This window comes from Lagenorhynchus albirostris, chromosome 10, assembly GCF_949774975.1.
Source record: "Lagenorhynchus albirostris chromosome 10, mLagAlb1.1, whole genome shotgun sequence".
NCBI classification, from domain to species: domain Eukaryota; kingdom Metazoa; phylum Chordata; class Mammalia; order Artiodactyla; family Delphinidae; genus Lagenorhynchus; species Lagenorhynchus albirostris.
The window spans coordinates 15,422,810-15,440,880 of record NC_083104.1 but is presented as its reverse complement, the minus strand read 5'-3'; positions in this window follow the sequence as shown (position 1 = coordinate 15,440,880).

Sequence of the window (18,071 nt, the reverse complement as noted above, 5' to 3'; positions counted from 1 at the left end):
TCTCTCTCTAAAGGATCCCATTTTCCAAAGCACCGTAAGCAAATAAACCGGCATGTGGATTTTTCTGCTGCTGTATAATAGTCACACACACTTAACTGTATATATTTACTTCCCAGGAAAATTGCCTAATTTTACAGTTGTTAACTAGTTGGCAAACTCCAGTTTTCTTCCATCAGAGGGGGGTGCTCACCCACAGATTCTGTGCACAGAAGTAATCCAATTACTAGTAACTACCCTCAACAAAAGGCTCAAAAGAATCAGTACCAAAGCTATCACCTTCCCCCAAGCTGAGTTACAGTGTTCAATTCAAGTTAGCTGGCATACATGCTGTTGCTGTTGTTGTTGTTGCTGTTGACTTAAACTGGGAAAATGGTAACTGGAACCAAAGGAGAAAATTTCTAACTAATGAAGTGTTAAATTGATATCCGACTTTCAAAGGGACCAACCACAACATTTCTGTGATTCGCACTTTGATCAAGTGACATCCCTTTGATTTTTCCCACAAAGAGGACAAAGACTGAACTGGCAGATGTATGCTGCCTTCCAGGCTGGAAGCCTTGCCTCAGATAATGTCGTGAACATTTTTCCATTTCCTACAAGACAACAGTATGCTTGCAATGTGCCAGGCTAAATGCCTGAAATACAGAAACTTTAAAACAATAATTGATAACTTTGATTTTGCCACACTCTAGGGCAACCCTAATTTTCTTGAAGGTTATAACACTAATATATCTACTTGAACATATACATATTTAGGCTATGCATATATATTTTTAAAAACATATACTTCAATAAAACAAGCACATATTGAAAGAGTATTTGTAGTAAAAGGGAAATCCCAATATGTTAATGATGTAATGAGACATAAATTTAATCATCTTATGTATTTTGAGCAACACATGTACCTGTTTCTTATCTTCATCTTCATCCTTTCAGAAATAAAGCAACATGTATTCTTATAGATCAAGTTTACCCAGAAGTATATCAGACATCCTACCAATACCAGCTGACTATTATTCAGTATAAGATATCATGACAAGTAGAGTGAAAGCACAACCCTTGACACTTAAACTGAGGATATGAGGAATGAGTAGTATACACCACGTAGAAAAAGGAAAGATGGGCATTAGATGTGAATGGGAGAGAACAGCAAAGGCAAGGAGGTGCCAGTGAGCATCATGTGCTTGAGGAGCTCCTCACATAAGGATTTGTTTATGACAAAGAAGACATTTCAAATGAGTGGTGGAAAAGCGGCATTGTTCAGTAAGTGTTCAATCGTGTTGAAACAGTTGACGATGCTCTTGAAAACAGAAGTCTCCGATTCATACTAGCACTTACACAAATCAGTTCCAAATACAGAACACACATACACACACACATACACACCATCTGCTGTCGACCTTTGAACAACTTGGGTTTGAACTACATGGGTCCACTTATATGCAGATTTTTTTTCAATAGATTCTATAGGACTACATGATTCATGGTTGGTTGAATCCCTGGATGTGAAACTGCAGATAAGAGGGGCTGACTATGGGACTTGAGCGAGTTTTAGTATCCAAGGCCAGTCCTGGAACCAATCCCCCTCAAATACCAAGGAAAAAATGTGAAGTTATACAAAGATTTTCAGCTGGCGGGGGTGGGGGTTGGGGGGGCGTCAGCACCCTTAACCTCCACATTTTAAGGGTCAACTGTATACTCAAACACACACACACACACACACACACACATATATATATATATACACACCTGTGTGTATGTAAGTGTGTATGTATTAGTTCAATAAATTGCAGAATTGGGTGAAGAAGATCTTTCTAATGTTCTAAACTAACGGAAAAAAGTGAGATATTTTACACTATACTTACTATATACTACTAAAAGAAACATACTACTATATTTATTATATGCAAAAAGAGACCATAATCCATGTTAAAATGTACTAGTGTTTGAAGGACAGTAGTCTGAAGAAAAATATCTGTAATATATGTAAAAAATATAAGATTAATCCCCTGTAATATCAGCTCCTACAAATCAGTAAGGTAATAAAATGTACAAATGTGGGCAAAATATATAAATATGCATTTTATATAAGATATAAAAATGACCTATAAACTTAAGAACATTTCTTTGAATTTTGTGGTAGTAATGTGAATGCTTATTCAAATAATAATTAGAAGGTTTCTGTTTTCTGGTCTAAAAAGAACTTCTGTTTTCTGGCATTTTCATTCCATCCCAACAATGAGTAAAAAGCTGGACAAAGTGAACAATCAACAACTCTTCTTAAACGCATAAGAGATGGGAGGGCACAGGGCAAAGTACAGGCCCCCAAACTGGAGAGACACAGGGCAAACACAGAAGATCACTCCTTATAGCAGCAGAACCCCCAAAGCAGAAACCTCCACAGGCACCAGTGCCAGGGTAGGGAAAGCTCAACTATAACTGATGAATTGCTGGGGGCTCAGTGTGGACAATTCTCAGAGTCAGAAACGCCAGGCAACCCAGTCCCTGGGGGCACACACACACACACTTGTGAGTTTTACCTATAAGACCTCGACTAGATTCTCACACTAAACTTTTTCTCAGAGAAAAATCCCTTGTGCTTCTGGCAGAGGGAGAGGAAAAGGAACATTTTTAAAATATGTCAGAGCTTGCTTTCTTATTTTTTTAATATAGTCTGCTCCCAAGAGAACGTATTTTACCAGACACTGAACTACTGGGGTGTTTTCAAGGCCTAACCAATCTGAGGAAGGGAATATAGTCAACTTCAGCCACTCTAGCATTGTATATGGAAGCAAGGAAGTACTCAACTCCAACCTCCTCTATCCTTCCACATGGAAGAAAGGAAATATCCAACTACAGGCCACTCGTGCCATCCTGTACCCCATGGGGGTTGGGGAGACGGCAACTGAGAAGCATATGTGATGTTCAGATCTGGGGCACAGGCTCACAAAATGACTGACACCGAGTCATAGAAATATAGACCCCTTCCCCTCCCCTGACACCCCACCACCACATTACTAAGGCCTATTTATAACCATTGCTTTTACCTGGTACATCACAGCCAGTCATCAAGAAAATATTACAAGGTGTACTAAAAAAGGCAGAAAAGACAATTTGAAGAGACAGAGCAAGCATCAGAACCAGACTCAGATATGTCATGGACATTGGAATTATCCAACTGGGAATTTCAAACCATTATGAATAATATGCTAAGGGATCTAAGGGATAACGTAGATATTATGCAAGAACAGATAGGCAATGTAAACAGAGAGATCGAAATCCTAATAAAGAAACAAAAAGGAATGCTAGATATCAAAAACAGGATAACACAAAGAAATGCCTTTGATGGACACGGCTGAAGAAAATCTTTGAGTTTAAGGATATCTCAATAGAAACTACCCAAAATGCAAAACAAAGAGGGAAAAATTTAAAAAGCAGAATATTTTATAACTGCGGGGTTACTACAGAAGGTTTAACATATATGTAATGAGAATACCAGAAGGAGAAGAAAGAGAAAAAGGAACAGAAGAAATCTTTGAGGTAATATTGACTAATTTCCCCAAATCAAGTGTTAGGCCAGGAAGCCACAGATCCAGGAAGCTCAGAGAACACAAGGCAGGGTACAGGCTCAAAAAACTACACCTAGGTATATCATATTCAAACTGCAGAAAATCAAAGTTAAAGGAAAAATCTTGAAAGAAGCCAGAGAGGAAAAAACACCTTACCTATACAGGAGCAAAGATAAGAATTACATCCAACTTCTCAGAAACTAGGCAAGCAGGAAGGCACTGAAGTGAAATATTTAAAGTGGTGAGAAAAAACAATACCAACCTAGAATTCTTAACCTTGCAAAATTATCCTTTAAAACTGAAGGTCATGAATAGACAGAGCACAGTGGATTTTTAGGGCAGTGACAATACTCTGTATCATACTAAAATGATGGATACATATCATTATAGACTTGTCCAAATCCAAAGAAGGTAGAGCACCTAGAGTGAATCCTCTGGTAAACTATGGACCTCAGTGATTATGATGTGTCAATGTAGGTTCATTAACTATCAAATGTATCACTCTGGTGCATGCAATGTATGGGGGCAGCAGGTATATGAGAAATCTCTGTGCTTTCATGTCAGTTTTGCTGTGAAACTAAAACTGCTCTTAGATAACTGGCTTTCACATATATTGTGTATATTATCAGTCCCTCATAATGAGTAGAACATGGAATTTAAAATTTAAATTTATCTTTCATAAATTGGAAGAGAAAAGGATGGTTTTAATTCCCTAGGTTTTTGTGTAATGAAGCAGATTTTACATTCTAACCATGAGGCATATTATATTAATTATCTGTTCATTTCAACAGGGAACATTTAATAACAAATACAATCCTTGGAGAGTTCATTTCAACGCTTCACTTATGAAACTAGTTGTATGTGTATATTATTCTGCATTTCTTTCAGATTTTACATTGTATTTAATACCAACAGCCTTAAGGGGTAAAATAACAGGACTGTGACATCTGTATTGGGATTAAAATAAACACATGGGGAAATATAGAAAAGAAAAATCATCAGAATGAAGTTTAATTGTGCCTCTTGGAAAGAAAAGCCCATTCTATAGGATGGTTGGACTAATTTATTTCTGCAGCTTATATATTTAAATGTGTGAAAATGTGTAGCATGTGAAACAAATATGGTATCACTAATGATCATTTGAGCTGTTAATATGAACAGTAAGAATGATACAGCCTCAGCGTCCTGCAGGAAAATCCCCACTTAAAATCAAAGAGATATCATGGTGGTAGATGCTCCCTGACACTCAACAAACAGAGAAGAGGCTAAAACACCCTGCCCTATCCATTCCCCTTATTATAAATTGGTATCATGTCTAGAAAAAAGTTCCAAGTTCCTCCCAGTCTTCCACCAATTTCTGAAATTTCACTTATAATTAGATCATGTGCTAAAGTTCTACTGGCACTTACACTTAGAACGGACTCAAGACGTCACTATTAGTTGCCAGGGTTTGATGAACACAGACAAAACAGTTTTTAAACCTTCACACCGTTTTCTGGGTGTTCAGGTTCATAATGAATACTGGTCTTGGTTCAGCATTATTCCCACTTGGCTTCCTTGGACATCACTCCTAATTTTTCTTCTACTTCTTTAGCCCTTTTCTCTTGAACACCCTTGCTAGCCCCAATTCATCTTTCTGCCTTCTTAAAATTGAAGTGCTCTGAGTTCTTGGTCTTTCTTTTCTCCCTTTACACTTTCAGTAAGTTTCTGTAAGTTTCAGTAAGTTTTCTATACACTAACAACTTGCACATTTATATCTCCAGACAGGACCTCTCCTAGGAACACTAGGCTCTTCCATGTATCTACTTCCGTACTTTTTCTACTCTGATGTCAAATAGACATGTCCAACTTAAGAAGCCCAAAACTCAGGACCTGACTTTATACCTTCAAACTAGCTCCCCCCATATTCTGCCCACAATCACTAAATGAGAGCTGATGTTCAGCCAGATGATTAAAAACCTTGCAAACCTTTAAATTCAACTCTTTATCTTATATCCTACACCTACTCTATCAGGTAAAGTTGTTGTCTATACCTTCAAAGTAGATTTAAGTACTCCTTCTGAATACCTAAACTGCAACCATTCTGCAAGCCACTAATATTTTTCCTATACTATTAAAATACTCTCTCTTGCCCCCCACAAAGCCAGAGAAATCCTGTTAAAACAGAAATAATATTATATCATTCCTCTGCTCAAAATACGCAAAAAGCTACTACTTCCAATTACCTAGTTACGTGTAACAAACAATTCCAAAACACAGAGGCTCTAAAAAACTAATAATCATTTATTGTTGCCTTTCAAGTGCCCGGGGACCTACTAGGCTCAGCTGGGTGGTTTTGGCTTGGGTTTTCTCATATGATTGCAGTCTGATGAAGGCTGGAGCTGACACATCTTGAAGCCTTCCTCATTTACAGGCTTGGTGCCTGAACAGGGATGACATAAACACCTGGAGGCTCATCAGGCCTCTCTTTGACTCACTTATGAGATCTTACCATGTGGTCTCTCCAATACAGCAGCCTCAGGGTAGTCAGATTTCCTCCATGGCAGTGGACTTTGTCTAGCATGACGATCCCAAGGGAACAGTGGGTGTCGCACACCTTTTAAGACCTGTGCTCAGAAGTCACATAGCAACATTTCCACCATGTTCTATTGGCGAAAGAAGTCAGAAGCCCTGCCAAAGTAAGGGTGAGATGTAGAGCCACCTGTCACGCACTATGCCTATGATGGCTTTTACTCAGCTGTGATGGCGTTTCCATCTTCCTAGCACGCCTTTCCTCACTGATATACTCCTAACATACTTGCCAACTGGCTGGACTCTCCACATGGACTGCTCTTCCTTCAGATATCCATCCAACTGACTCATTTCTTTACCTCTTTCATTTATTTGCTTAAATGTCACTTTTCCAGTAAGTCCTTATTTGAATACTCAATTTAAAATTCACTCTGTTCTCCAAAACTCCTTATCTGACTTCTGAGTTATTTTCCCCATAGTACTTATAACATTCTCATGTTACATAAATATTAACACGTTCACTTTATTTATGGTCTGACTCTACCTCATCAAAATTTGAGCTCTATTATGTCATGGATTTTTGTCTTTTTTGTTTACTAACGTATCCCAGAGCCTGCAACAGTGCCAGCACAAATAGGTCCTCAATAAATATTTGTTAAGTGAACAGAGGCAGGAATGCAGTGATGACTAATGGAACAATAAAGGATGAGTGTGTGAAATTCATAGGCTACCTTATAAAATGAAATTTATTAGTTGTTTGGGGTTATGTTAGTTGTACATAAAAGTGAAGTAAAGCTGTAAGTAAGAGGGAAGATCCTGATGTTAATATTGATTCCCTTTTCCCCACGATCAATGATGTTTTGAAGATCTTGATGCTAGCATTAGTTTAAGCTCATTCAATACTGTCATAGGAGGTAGAAAATCACTTGAGACCTCTGATATTAATGTTCCAATCTCTCGCCTTCTGCCTGTTTGAACTCATCCATTACTTTGGGACTAAACCTGGAATAGTGTACATATTCATGATGAGGAGAGTGGGTTTAATATAGAAGGCATTTTCTTTCCATTGCTGCCTCAGGGTAATGAAGTTCTGGGGAAGTCAGGATGGGAGAGAACTTTAATTTTTGTATTTTAAATTTCTGTTATTTACTATTTAAGGGTATGTGATTCTGAGTCAGATAAAACTAAGTCTACACCTCAACTCTATAATTTTCTAGCTCTGTGTTTGGAAAAATTCCTTAATGTTTCTTACCCTCAAAATTTCTTACTCATTAAGAAAATAAAGACAGTAATACTTATCTCAGGCAATATTGAGAGAATTAATAAAATTAGATATTATGATAAATGTACTATATTTAGAATAGCACCTGGTACATAAGTGCTTAATAATGGTAACTATATTTTCCTACATTTATTTTCAATTGTGATGCACATACAGAAATTTGTAATTTAGTTGGAGTAAGCTTAAAAACTAAATTTAACAAAATAACCCTCCTAGAATGAAGTTCATTAAATGCGGACAGGCGTATGTTAAGCATAAATGACATGGAAAGCAATAAGAAATAACAAAACAGATGAGGTGAAACACTGACACAGATAAATATATTTGCCTTCCTATATTGGATACGACTTTTCCATTTGAGCATGCAACTCCTCTCTAGATCTCAGAATGTAATAAATCTACATGGAAATTTTTAGCAGTTCAGTGGGTACAGTTTCTGAGCTTCTGTTTGTTTGTGCTTGCTTCTATGTGTTTGTTTTTTAAACCTCTAGTATAACAGAAATAGCGCCAGAGAGAAAAGCTTATGTATTTCAAGTCAAATAGCCACTTAGTACTGGCACAGGAACTAAAACTCAGAAACAATTTCAATTCAATCAACTGTTACATATTGAGGGTCGATCATGTGTCAGATATTAGAGGAAGCACTGGGGATAAAATGATGAATAAAACACATTTCTGTCTTTCCTAAAGTTCAGGGGTTTGCTGCCTAACTTTGAAGAATAATTTCCTGGAGAATCACAGTGCACATCAGCATCTAAGGCTCTGAGAAGCCGTGCAATAAAGAAATCTATTTGACTACCTAATCACTGAGTGTCTTTCAAACTTATTTGACCGTGAGATTTTTTCTGTGTAACATCTACAACAAATTTGCTACCTAACACATTCCTATCTATTCATTCATTTTGTCCTACCCCTGCTCATTTCTCCTCTCCACGGGATGATTTTTAATTTTTAAATTTTTAATTAGACACCTATCTCATAGAGAATTTTGAAGCCCCTACCATATGTAGGAATTGATGTTAGCCAGTATTGTGGGAAGAAAAGATGAAAAAGGAATATAACTGAACTTAAAGTTCCTTCTTTGATATTCACCAAGAAAATGATTTTATATTGTTGCGAATCTCTTTCTTATACATTAAAACTGTAAAACTGTACTGACTGGAAGTCCTTCAAGTAACCCTAAGGTTATATGCTTTTCGTATTTGGTTTCTTAGTAAGCAGTGATTTAAAGAATGGGTGTCTCTGCCGAAGTCCCTTTGAAAACTACCACCATGTATTCTCTCCTTCCATCTTCACAAGGCCTATGTGAGGTAGACAAATGACTGGCATGAAAACACATAGCTAGAAAGTGGTGGACTTGGAACTCAGCCCTGTGAATGAAGCAATTTAAGTATGATACATTGAATTCAGACTATTAATTACAATTTTGAAATAATTTCCAAAAGTGCTAGGCTAAAGATTTATATTTGTGTTATCTATGAGAAGACAAAGAAAATTTGAAATGAACTTTCAAAAACTAAAGGATTCAAATTATTTTCAAGTGCTTCAAGAGTCACATTTTCAGTACTTTCATCCTCATGCAAACAATTAAATTGAGATTACAAATTATCGCCTTCAGTAAGGCTGATCAGAAGAGAGATTCTACTCAGAGACATTTGTTAGCAGTTGTATGTTATACGATCTGCCTTAATGAGACAAGCTCTTTCCACACGTATTTCTATCAGTGAGAAGAATAATAGGAATTTTTGTTGGAACACAATGTTGTCCTTTCTGACGTTAGCATCAAGAGGTCGAGGACAAATCTTAAATATTTCTATCTTCATATATAACACTTTAGGGTACTATCATTGATGAGTTTGCTTTCTGAAGAGGTATCCTATTTTATAATCTAGTTATTTCCATTCCCTGATGAATTGAGTCACCTAAGTGCCATACTGCTTTTGAGACTTGTTTGCAATGAAAATTTTAGAACCATATCATTCATAATTCCTTGTCTCTTTCTCAGGTAGAAGCAGGGTAGTATATCACTTACATAATGCCCGGCATTTGATTTGTGCTTAATATGTGGAGAGTAGCTCAGCCATAAAAAAGAACAAAATAATGCCATTTGCAGCAACATGGATGGGTCTAGGATTATCATACTAAGCGAAATAAGTCAGAAAGAGAAAGACAACTATCATATGATATCAATTATATGTGGAATCTAAAATATGCCTCAAATCAACCTATCTACAAAACAGATACAGACTCATAGACATAGAGAACAGACTTGTGGTTGCCAAGGGGGAGGGGGCTGGGGGAGGGAATGGAGTGGGAGCTTGGAGTTAGCAGATGTAAGCTATTATATACAGAATGGATAAACAACAAGGTCCTACCATATAGCACAGAGAACTATATTCAGTATCCTACGATAAACCATAATGGAAAAGAATATTAAAAAAGAATGTAAATATATGTATAACTGAATCACTTTGCTGTATAGCAGAAATGAACACAACATCATGAATCAACTATACTTCAATAAAAATAAATTAAAAAAAATTGGAGAGTTGTTATTATTATTAATAATAATGCACAATAATGAACAATAATGCACAATGCATAATTATAATAATAAAAAATATAATAGTAAAAGTAAAATACGCAAAGAGTATAGTAGACACCATGGTTCTAGATAGAATTAGCATTCTTAGCTTAGTGTTCCAACTTGTACACTGTGCATTTTTCTGTCATATCACCTGTAATATTTTATTATTTGTGGGTGTTCACTTCTCTTCTCTCTCAGAATGTAATCACAATAAGGATTCCTTCTAGGCAAACGTACTTTTACTTCTGTATCTCTAATTGCACTCCATAAATGTGTACTGTAAAAATTAATGAAAATGAATAAGATATATTTGTTCTTTTTTTTTTTTTAAAGGTAACATCCAAATAAGGAGCCTACTCAGGTCAAATGCATAACGTCTAAATGATATAAGGATATGGCCCACTTGGGCTTCCTTATAGCATGGCAGCTTTGGGGTGTCCACTTCTCTTATGACAGCTGGTTCACCCCAGAGAAAGCATTCCAATAAAAAGGAAATGGGAGCTGATACCCTCTTGTAACTGGCACAGTGTCACTTCTACTACATTTTTTGATTCAACAGTCACAGGGCCAACCCAGTTTCAAGGAGAGAGGAAATGAACTCCACCTTTCAATGCAGAGAGTGAGAAAGAAATTACTCCCATCGTTAGTTTTCCACAGACAACTTAACCTGTACCCTCACTAACGAAATTTTCCCAGTATGACGTACTGTTTGATCTGACAATTAATAAAATTTTTTAAAAAGAAAAGCAAACAAAACACTGCACAGTAGTCATAGTTACATATTCATTTGTGTTCTTGTTCTTGATCACTGTATATATAAGAAACAACCTAGAGACCTTCAAGATGGTGGAGAAGTATGAAGTGGAGATCACCTTCCTCCCCACAAATACATCAGAAATACATCTACATGTGGAACAACTCCTACAGAACACCTACTGAACGCTGGCAGAAAACCTCAGACTTCCCCAAAGGCATGAAACTCCCCACGTACCTGGGTAGGGCAAAAGAAAAAAGAAAAAACAGAGACAAAATAATAGGGACGGGACCTGCACCTCTGGGAGGGAGCTGTGAAGGAGGAAAGGTTTCCACACACTAGGAGGCCCCTTCGCGGGCGGAGACTGCGGGTGGCGGAGCGGGGAGCTTCGAAGCCGCAGAGGAGAGCACAGCAACAGGGGTGTGGAGGGCAAAGCAGAGACGTTCCCGCACAGAAGATCGGTGCCACTGGGGCGGGTGGGGCTGGGAGCTGAGGCTCAGGCTTCTGTCGGATCGCAGGGAGAGGACTGGGGTTGGCTGCGTGAACACAACCTGAAGGGGGCTAGTGAGCCACAGCTGGCCAGGAGGGAGTCCGGGGAAAAGTCTGGAACTGCCTAAGAGGCAAGAGACCATTGTTTCCTGGTGCGCGAGGAGAGCGCTGCCTAAACGAGCTCCAGACATGTGCGTGAGCCTCGGCTATCAGCACGGACACCAGAGATGGGCATGAGACGCTAAGGCTGCTACTGCCGCCACCAAGAAGCCTGTGTGCAAGTACAGGTCACTATCCACACCTCCCCTCCTGGGAGCCTGTGCAGCCCGCCACTGCCAGGGTCCCGTGATCCAGGGACAACTTCCCAGGGAGAATGCACGGCGCACCTCAGGCTGTTGCAACATTATGCTGGCCTCTGCCGCCGGGAGGCTCGCCCAGCATTCCGTACCCCTCCCTCCCCCCGGCCTGAGTGAGCCAGAACCCCCAAATCAGCTGTTCCTTTAACCCCGTCCTGTCTGGGTGGGAACAGACGCCCTCAGATGACCTACACGCAGAGGCGGGGCCAAATCCAGCTGAACCCCGGGAGCTGTGCGAACAAAGAAGAGAAGGGAAATCTCTCCCAGCAGCCTCAGAAGCAGCGGATTAAATCTCCACAATCAGCTGGATGTACCCTGCATCTGTGGAATACCTGAATAGACAACGTATCATCCCAAAATTGAGGTGATGGATTTTGGGAGCAACTGTAGACTTGGGGTTTGCTTTCTGCATCTAATTTGTTTCTGGTTTTATGTTTATCTTAGTTTAGTGTTTAGAGCTTATTATCATTCGTAGATTTGTTTATTGATTTGGTTCCTCTCTTCTGTTTTTTTTAATATATATAGATAGATAGATATTTTTTTTCCTTTTTCTCTTTTTGTGAGTGTGTATATGTACGCTTCTTTGTGTGATTTTGTCAGGAGGTTGTCTCCTTTTTGTGTCCCCCATACACAGAGGCTGGTGGTCTGTTGAGGCATATATGCCATGAATACCTTAATCATTCCTCTGCTCCTAATTTTACACAAGTTAGAACAGAGACTTAGCTTTGTTTTACAACAAAACCATGATCTCCAATCAACAAACACCTCTTTTATTTTCTCTTCCATTTTAGGAATCCCTGTTTGCAGAGTTTGGTTATAATGGTTCTCTAAATACTCCTTACTGGTTTGTTCTCACGTTTCAGTCATCTCCCTCTTCCCTTCGTTATTACCCATGTGAATTTAAACCTATCTAAACTAGACTTATTTTTCCCTGTGGTAAAGGACCCTCCTACTTCCATGTGAATTCTCCGCAGTATCTCTCGGAGTGTATTAGTAAATAAAGGCCCGATGATTATTTGCAGCCTTGTGCTGTGGTTGACTTGCCATAAAGAACAATGATTTCCTAGTGCCATGCATCACTCCTAGAGCATGAGGTAAGAATAACATTTTAGCAACCGTGGACCTAAAAACAAATGGCAAACAACTTTATCAGATGCTGAACAATAAAACTGAATGCCATTTAGTCACGGTCTTACTTTTTCAGCTAACCCAGGCCTTAGGACCCAAAGGCACTTCTAACACTATATTGCAGATTTGATTCCGTGCACACTGAACACTAGAAAGCAATGTCATAACTGATCACTTTAACAGTATCATCTTTGAAGGTAGTTAACAGCATAAAAGGTGAATTAGCTTTTTAAGAGAGTAGAATCTCCATCCAGGATATCTGATTTTCAACATTTTTTTCTCTTTAAACCCTAAGATCATCAAATACTTGGATTATTCAATTTTTTAAAAATAAAAATGACACATTAACTCTGCCTATAATGAGAGCAGAAGACACTGGGAAGTCTTATCAATACTCTAAAGGGAAATTTTGGCCTTTGACACATTCCTTATCACACTGACTCACCTTTCAGTAAAGTTTAAAAAAGCTGTAACAAAGAATGATATTTTGCATTTTCTTTATTATTTAAACATAAATTTTTTAGGACTGAATTATAATGATAGCATTTCAAAAGAATTTTCCAAATAAGTGACAGATTTTAACATAAAGGTAATGATCATTTGGATAAAAATAAGTGAATAAATAAGAACTAGCAGGATAAATCCAGTCAAAAAAAGAAGAGAACTTGAATTTAAATTTCATTTGATAATGGGTGACTTAACAAATATGGGTTCACAGCTATGCAGGCAAAAAAAGGCAATGATTCAGATTAGGTAACCTCAGCGTCTAATGATAATCAACATGGTTTTAGGGAACTGAAGATACTATTCCCTTATCAAAAAGAGTTAAATCAACTTCTTTACATAATATGTTAAAAATTCTCTTTCTAGTTCTCATATTTTAATGAAATGCAGATCACTGCTATTCTTCATGTTAAATAACATCTGGGATTGTTCTTTAGTCAATTGGGCTAAAATATTGCATTTTTATAGTTAGCTTCATAGCTTAATGAAGTCTTAAACATTTAATTATTAACCTTGACATGAAAGAATTGAAGAGATTACTTAGATGATTTAAGGATCTAAAAGTTCTCTCTTCTGAGTGAAGTTCATATGCAGGATAAAGCAGATCTAACTAGCCCTCCTGAAATGTGGCCCGTGTTCGACTTTACTTGAAAGAAAGTAATAATACAGCATACATTAGATGTAACATTACTTGAGGAAATCATTCGCAGAGTTAAATAAGTTTTATAGGAAAAATATCAACTAATGGGTGTTAGGTGTTAGCAAATTCACCTTTTCTAAACAACAGGTCTAGCCTGGTGATTCACTCGTTCAACAAATATTTGCTGTATACCTGTCTGTGGAGAGCACTGTTCTAGGCATTGTGAAGAGAGCAGTGAATCAGTCCTCAGAATTCTTATATTCTACCAGAAACAAATACATATATATGAATGCAGATTTTTAAAAAGACAAAAGATTATTTAAAAATAAATGAATTAAAAGAGTTACATATTGATTGGTGGTAGAGGCAATGTATGTTGGTAAATGTTTAATAACCAGCTCTCAAAAAAAAAAAAAAAAAGCCCTGGGTTGTAGTGTTGGCTGTTTTCTGTGAGGTAAATAATCCCAGCATGAAACATGATTTCAAGCTACAATGTAACATTGCTGAAGATCCAGTTGGAAAGAGACTTGATTGTACCATTAGCCCTAGTGAACTGTTCTGGGATGGCCCTACCATGTTCTGATAAAGCTGCTTCAGGCTGAACAGCCCTCTCTAAGAAAGTGACATTTAACCTAAAGTTTGAATAACCAGAAAAAGGCATGTGTTGAGCTATAGGAGCTACATTCCGAGCAGAGAAAACAGCTAGTGGAAAGTCCCAAAGTCAGTCCAATTGTTGGTGGAACAAAAGGAAGGCCAATGAGTCTGAAGTGTAAGGAGCAAAGGAAAGATACAGCCAAAGCCTTTATGTACAGCCTCATAATCTAGGGTAAGAAATGTGGCTGGAAAGTCTTTGGAAAGTCTATGAATCATACTGTCTTGACTAAAACTCATGTTGCACGTACTCTATACTGTCTATAGTAAAGTCAAAAAGAGGGAGGGAGAGACCTTGGCTGTCTGATGACGGAAGGAGCATGTTTGGGAATGAGGCTGAATAAAAGTTTAAAATTTCGGGCTTCCCTGGTGGCGCAGTGGTTGAGAGTCCACCTGCCGATGCAGGGGACACGGGTTCGTGCCCCGGTCCGGGAAGATCCCACATGCCGCGGGGCGGCTGGGCCCGTGAGGCATGGCCGCTGAGCCTGCGCGTCTGGAGCCTGTGCTCCGCAACGGGAGAGGCCACAACAGTGAGAGGCCCGCGTACAGCAAAAAAAAAAAAAAAGTTTGAAATTTGTAAGCATCACCATAGTATTACTAATTGTGGTGTCCAACTTAACACATAATTTGCTTCATGCAAAATTTATTTATTGGTTCTGCTTTTGTTTCCTATATCGAAGTCCTATTGTTTTTCATGTTGTCACTACAGTCATTTCTGGAAAGTGATTCTATCATATCAAAATGACATAATCTAAGATGACTTCCTGAGAGCTTGACCTAAGAGATTATATATAAAACAAATGTTTTAAAAATTGTGGCTATAATAGCACATAACAGCAGGCATTAGATGCTATGGACATAATATCTGGCAAATAAAATGTCATGGACGCCAAGGCGACTGTAGATATTTCTAACACTATTTGAAAATGTTCTGTAACTCTAGATAGAATTTCCCTGGGCTATAGAAAAGCACAGATGGCATTAATGTTTATTAGATCCACATAGGTTGCTTTTAAAACTGTATCCGAAAATCACTACGTTCTTCAAATCACTGAAGAATAGGAAGGTCAGAAACAACAATGCAAAGTAGACTTGAATCATGGGTGGGAGAAAATAAAAATATTTCTTTTAACAAAGTCTAAGGGTGAAAGTTTGAGAAAAACACAGGAAACATTAATTTATTGGGGGCTAAATTATGAACTCAGTTATATTGTGTTTGTAATTTCAATGGACCAACGTAGAGTTTCCTCTGGGCTGAAAGTGAAATAGCAAGGTGCTGTATCCTAAGTTCATGGTCTAGTGGAGGAAACCTATGCTTGCTTAAACAAGCAAACAAAAAAACCCAGCAAATGTGGTGAGTTCTCAGGTAGAAGTCTGACAGCCTGTGATGGGGCACAGAGGAGAAGCAGCAACTGAGGTTTGCGAAAGACTACAAGCAATAGGCGATCGACCCTTGTATTGAAAGGTGAGTAGGAATCTGCCCCTAAGAGGGTGGAAGAAGGAATCCCATGCATAGCTGTGAGGGTTTTCGGGTGGTCAAGATAGAAACTACTCGTGAGAATGAAGAGGAATGTTGTTTCCGGAGTTTAAAAATAATTTGGATTTACATTGGATTAACAATGGATAATCCAATTTACATTGGATTATGCCTTGGTAAGAGGTTGGGTTTTATCTGTCTTGGCTTTGAGGAATCCGCAGAAGCCTTGTTTCCCCCTCTTTTAACAACAGTTTACTTCAAAAGGGCCTAAGATGAACAAATTTTAAAAGAGTGCAGTTTTTTAAAAAATAAAAGACAATAGTATGGAGATTCTCATATACCTGTGTAACCAAGTAACACTGTCCAGACCAGAAAATTAACACTGGTACAATACTACTAACTAGACTACAGACCTTATACAGATTTCATCAGCTTTTTTAAGTCCCCTTTCATCCCTCAGGGGATACCACTATGAAATTCTATCACATATATAGACACAGGTAACTGTCACCACCATCAGGATACAGAACTGTTCCATCATCATCGTAAAGAAACTCCCTCCTGTTATTCTTTAATCGTCACACTCTCCACCTCACCTAACCATAACCCTTAGCAATCATCAGTTTGTTCTCCATCACTACAGTTGTCATTTTGAGACTTTTACATGCCTGGAATCGTATACTAGGTAACTTTTTTTGCAATTGGCTTTTTTTCCCCATTTAGCATAAGGTCTTGAGACATGTCCCAGTTGTGTATATTAATAGTTCCCTTTTACTGCTAAGAAGTATTCTGTTGTACTGATGTACCACACTGTGTTTATTCATTTACCTATTGAAAGAAAATTGAGTTGTTCTAGTTTAGGGCTGGTATCAATTTTTGTGTATTGTTTTTTTTTGTGTGTGTGGTTTTTATGTGAACATAACTTTTCATTTCTTTGAGATAAATACCCAAGAATGTGATTTCTGTGTCACATGGTAAGTGTATAGTTAACTTAAAAAAAAAGACTGCCAAACTGTTTTTTCAGAATGGATGTATCAATTTACATTCCCGCCAGCAATGTAGAGAAGATCCCATTGCCCCACAGCCTTGCCAGCACTTGGTATGGTCAGTATGTTTTCCTATTCTAGTAAATGTGGAGTAGTATGTTATTGTAGCTTAATTTGCATTTCCCTAATGGCCAATGATCTTACATTGGAAGCCTTTAAATATACAAAAATGATGACAATTTATAATGGAAAAGTAATTTGGGGAATGATGTAGAGGATAGAATGAAACATCCAGGGATGGGAGGCTAAGGAAAAACTGAGAATAGGGAGGTAAATCAAATGTTCAGATATAGTCCAGGTAAGAGGTAAACTTTACCTAAAACAAAGCATTGGCAAAGGGCAAGAAGGGGAGAGATCACATTTGAGAAGCATTAGAAAGTAGAGTCAAAAGGACTTTACAGGAATGAATAAAGGAAGTAGTCAATGATAATTCTGAGATTTTAAGCTTGAGATAATGAGTAAATACAGATAGAGTAACCAAAATTAAAAATAGTGGAGAGAAACAGTTTGGAGGGAGAGAAAGATTTAGAGATAATTTTTGGCCATATTAAAATTGAGGTATCTACAGAACATATCAAAATATCCAGCTAATTGAGTGCGGAGAAATATGATTCAACATGAACATTTTTATCACAAACACCAAAAATCTGTTATATTAAATGGAGTATTTTGCTCAAAATTATTTTCATAGTGTTTTTAGGAACACTGCTGGCAATTAATCTCTGACCCATAGACCAGTTCACATTGAAAGCAAGACCAAATCCAAGGCCATTTTAACTTTAGGAAGTACTAATGTGAACAATTCTTTGGGAGAAAATTGTAATATGACAATAGCCTAATGTATAGCTGCCTTGAAGGGGAATTAGAAAGCCAATAATGATCAGAGAGTTTCCCCAGATTTACAGAAGCCTGGGTACTCTATCAAAAGAATGGATGACGTTTGTGTTTCTAATCACTGTGTACTTTGTCATGATTGGAGAACTCATTCAAGACCACAAAATTAGCAAATCATATCTCAAAATCTATAGCTGCCACTGCATTTTGTTTTCATTATAAGATAATGTTTAAATATATACA